Source organism: Olea europaea, chromosome 3 (assembly GCF_002742605.1).
Source record: "Olea europaea var. sylvestris chromosome 3, O_europaea_v1, whole genome shotgun sequence".
NCBI classification, from domain to species: domain Eukaryota; kingdom Viridiplantae; phylum Streptophyta; class Magnoliopsida; order Lamiales; family Oleaceae; genus Olea; species Olea europaea.
The window spans coordinates 20,368,886-20,373,973 of record NC_036239.1 but is presented as its reverse complement, the minus strand read 5'-3'; the positions used below and the strand labels follow the sequence as shown (position 1 = coordinate 20,373,973).

The window sequence follows — 5,088 nt, the reverse complement described above, 5'->3', positions numbered from 1 at the left end:
TTGTTGTTTATGAGGCTCATTCATGAAATTGAAATTTTTTTAAACTAAAAATAAAAAAGTTGGGAAAACCACAAAATCGTGACCTATTCGTCGGTTTACGTTTAAACCTGCCGGTTCGATGGGTTTTTAAGTGATTAATCGAGCATGATTGGCCCGATTTTGGGCCCGGTTCTCGATTTTATCTATTGAACCGGCTGGGTCTAATCAGGGCCGGTCCTGTGATAATGGAGGCCCGAGGCGAGGTTCGTAAATTGGGCCTCCGGACGAAATCAACGTAAAAATTTACGTAAAAATTAATAACATTTTCAATTATGTACGCAAAAATTTGAGCATTACAAGTTTACGAAAACAATACAAAATTAAAATAACATCCAAAATCCAAAACTATCCCAAAAAAAAAAAAAAAAAATTAAACCAAAATTGGGCCCCCTAAGGGTTTTGGGCCTGAGGCTGAGGCCTCAAATGCCTCAGCCCAGGACCGGACCTGGGTCTAATCGATTTTGATAACATTGATTATCATGTTTTTGAAGTTTTGGACTATTAATGGATGATTAGAGAAAAAAAAACACAACACAGAGGGAAAGTTACGAGGGAAGCAAACTGGGAAAAAGGTGTATTCTTGGGCCCTTTTTTTTTTTTTTTTAAAAGATTCTGGGCCTTTTCTTTATTAGGCTTTCTAAAAAATAAAAAAGGACAACTTACAAAAATACCCTTAAAAGTAGGGGTGTTTTGAAAAATCGTATGAAAAAACTTTTGAAAGTAAGAAGTACTGTGTAAAATTGAAAAGAGACATTGTGTCACTTTTTATAATACAATTCAAAAAAAAAGTGACACAAACTAAAAAAAAAATGACAACGATCAAAATAACACAATCCATTTGTGCAACACTAGTGATCATGTTCTTAACATAATCAGTATGTTTAGGACAATCCACATGCTGATTATGTTAGGAAAATATCACATATATGTCACAGTTTTAAGAAGATAAGAAAGTGACAAATTTAAAAGGTGATAAACTCAAAAAAGTGACAAAATCTGAAAAAAAAAAAAAAGTTTTTTGGAAGTATAAAATACTGTGTAAATTTAAAAGTGACAAAATGTCACTTTTTTTTTAAAAAAAAAATTGTCACTTTTTTTTAACACAATTAAAAAAAAAAGTGATACGAACTCAAAAAAAGTGACAAACACCAAAATAACATCATCCATTTTGTTCGCCCGACATTTCATATAATTTTTCACTGGTCACCATCTCACATTACAACATTTTTCATTAAAAAAAAGTGACAAAAATTAAAAAAAAAATAATGATAAAAATTCAAAAAAGTAACAGAAATTTTAAAAAAGTGACAAATTCAAAAAAAATGACAAAAAAAAAAGTTACAAATTTTAAAAAATAAAAAGTGACACAAGTTCAAAAAAATGATTGAAAATAAAAAAAAAGTGTCGAATCATAACCCATGATTTTCAATAAAGCCTACTTATTCAATAAGTTCACAACTGATGAACAAATTAAAAACTTTTGAACTAACAACTTGAACAATATAATCATGATCGAAAAATTTAAATACAACCAAGTTTCCAATAACCTCACATCTAAAGAAAATTGACGACTAAACTAAGATATAAATGTCAAAAATTTTATAAACACTCATCACTGTAAAAGTGACACTATTCAAAAAAGTTACAAATACTCGTAAAACTAACGTGAATTCAAAAAAGTTACAAAACCTCAAAAAGCAACAAAACATCAATCAAAACCTTAAAATATATCATTTTACCTAAATTCATAATTAATCCTTAGCTGAATTTGAATATTTTGTTTCAGATTTGCCAAAACAATGATTCAATAAAGTGACACGACCACTATCCCTCATTTTTCTCAGTTCGTTGCCAAAAATTTTAAAAGAATTCATCGACAAACCACATCTTACTAATTTCTACTATGTAATGAATCTCTAAATACACAAAACATAGATGCCATAACACCTTGAGAAAGTGATATCATAACATCTCATTCCATGATTCTTAGTGGTACCGAAAATAGCGTTATTTTTAGAACGAACAGCGTTTGGAACCATAAATTACTTCTCAACCCGCAGGAGCAACAACAGCTCGTAAAACCAAGATGCATAAAGTGAAATTTAACTTCACTGAGTTGCTAGAGCTTGGCTTAGATTCAGTATGGTAAAAGATCATTCAAGATTGCTTAAAGAAAGTAAAACATAAGTTTGAGTTAAACATTTTTCTTTAGATTATAGAGCGTGCAAGAAACAGGAAGAGGAAATGGAGAGAGAATAATTCTTGTAGCAGCGCAAGTACCAATTCCTTTCACGCTCAGCATGGCCCCATATCTTCTTGCCTCCCACTCGCTAAGCTTTTCACTCTGGGGATTTGCAGCTAACTTGCTCCCTTCCTCAATAAGTTCATCTTGACAATCCTCAACTACATTAATAATAGAACTATTATTGTCATCATCTTCCTCCAGTCTGCATCTGATTTCTTTAACTTCAACTCTTTCGATATGGCAATCAAGCCCTTTGCCAATGTTGTCTGAAGATTTATGGCTCATTATGTACAGTTGTATTCTTTGATGTTGGCATTCATTGTGCATCTGCAAGAATAACAAAAATCATTTTCAAAATCAGAAAAACCACCATCTCCTGCTATTGACAAATGCTTATTTGATTAATTTTAAATGATTTAAGATAGAACAGAAGGTGAGGTTCAAATGGAGAATCCAAGATGAAAAAAGAAAAAAAATAGAATTAGCGTCCGGCAAGAACAATGTAATTACATAATGAATACAAGTGTTAACAAAACCCCCATCTTGTCTTTCTTCCCATCTTTAACCCATTCCATTCCTAGACCGCACACCAAAAGAGGAAAAAAGATACAACTGTGTCCCTATGACAAAATGATAGAAAATAGAGGCCTGTCATGCCAAATTGTGGGTAATTATTGCCACGACATTTTGGTTAAAGGCGACATTGTGATAGGAGAGCCACTGGGTGGCACCACCTCTATCTCTGGCGTCCTTGATGCGTTTTCCATCTTCTCTACCAAGGTGGAATAACTGTAAGTATTCCTTTACTTCAAGAATAACAATTCATTTTATTGATATTGTCACCAAAATTATGATAAAACCTCTTCCTTTTTTTTATGGTAAGCTTTTTTTTTTCCCCCGACGATGTTGTTGTTATTATCTATCTCTAAACATTTGTAATTATGTATCCGTGGCATCCATATTTGGATGTCGGCAAATGGATTTCTTTATTTTTGTCAGTTTTCTGAAAGTGGTTGAAATATTTAGGTTTTTTTTATTAGCATTGTGATGTAACCAAAAAAAAAAATAGGTTTTTAAGGCTTTGGCAACAAGGCATAATTTTTCTCTATGTGGCTAAAATTTTGTATCAAATCATTTACTAATGAGGCAGTTCATTTTGTTATTTTCAGCATTTTTGCTTCACATGTGTTTATAGTTTATTAATTTTCTATCTACTCTGTGGAATGAATAATATGTCCATTAATTTTAGGCGCTAATACGATCTTGTTATGATTTCTCGTTGTCTCGTCTTTGTAGGGAAATTTGGACAGCGATCTTCCTCCGAAGCAGAAGTCAAAAACATGCACGGTAATGAATACTAATAGAACAAGTATAGAACCAAAAGGTGTCATTCTTGAACTTAATATTTTGGGTGTCTTCTTTTTTCGTCATAATGGATATCAGTTGGTATGCATACAACTAAATTGAGGAATTTGGAGAAACGACTAAAACAAGAGAAAGCATCTCCGCTATTGGACAAATTGGTCTTCGATAAGGTTAGTAATTTAAATTTCTACAATTAAATTCTAAAAATTAAATTGTTTCCTTGCTAATTCTTACCCCCTTCAAATCTTGATAGGCTTCAATAAGCGTAAAACTAATGAACTTTTGAATTAATGTATAATTTTCTAATATGCCAGATAGCAAGAAAGGTGGTGGTTATGTTGCCGCACCCTGCCCCTCTAAACAGACAGTGAAAACTCTCGCCAACAGGCCAAACTAAATCAACTGGATCACATGCTTGCAGGAGCTGCAACAGGTATGTTTTGAAGCCATTATTACTTGGAATTTTGTGGAAATGACACAAGTGACACTAACATGTTTTTGGATTTTGCAGGACATTTAATTTTTAGCATACTTTGGAGTCCCACTCAAAGGCTGAGCACAATAGTGGAAAGTAATATTGATTTTTGCAAATCGTTTTGGATTTTGCACTGTAAGTTTTGATGGTTGGGTGTAGTTTAAGGCAAGTAGTACACTATAGTAGGTTATGTTCCATGTAGAGTCGAGTAGGCCAAACTTCAACAAACTGAATATCTAAGCCATCGGGATGTAAAGGTGTTGATCTTTGTTATTTTAGCCTTTTGGTACTCTTCTATCTTACTATCAACATTTCTTCGGTTGGATATATGTTGTACCTGCTCGATTGGCCGTAGAATGTTTATATACTATTCTCATCTATTTGTGTATCGAACATGTTCTTAGCATGGATTAATGAAATTATATTAATTTAATGTAAGTCCAAAAATCCTTCTTAATTTTGTGGTGGATTTGCATAAATTGCTATACAAATAGAAAAAAAATAAAAAATTTAAAAAAAAATTGTAAAATGACCTACGTCAATGGTCAATAAATGTTGCAAAAAATAAGGATATGAGTATAGACAACATTGAAAAAATGCTATAGAAAGCTTATTAGCAAGGTTAAAAAAATGATGCAAAAGGTTATTCGCAACGATGGAAAAATGCTGCTAAAGATTATTAGCAACTTTCAAAAAATGCTACAAAAAGGTTATTCACAATGTTCAAAAATATTTTCGTATCCCTTTTACTCTATGATAGCAACGAGGTTTGCAACATACGTCCGAACGTTACAAAAGGTCTTTAACAATGTTTTATGAACATTGCAAAAGCCTGTTTTTGTTGCAGTGTTATAATGTAACAATATGTAGTGGAATTGGATATCTCTTCAATTTGATGTGTTTTAACTACATTACACGTGCTATTATCTTACCAAGTGATCACAACATTTTAATGGTAAAGCAT

At 32.2% G+C, this 5,088-nt stretch overlaps 1 long non-coding RNA gene across 1 annotated transcript; it reads left to right on the top strand.

The window, feature by feature from the left end:
- The first annotated feature begins 3,641 nt into the window (after positions 1-3,641).
- LOC111389396 lies at positions 3,642-4,504 on the top strand. The gene is made up of 3 exons (XR_002701727.1): positions 3,642-3,819; positions 3,964-4,082; positions 4,161-4,504. It is a non-coding gene; the product is annotated as an uncharacterized LOC111389396 (long non-coding RNA).
- Positions 4,505-5,088: the final 584 nt, after the last annotated feature.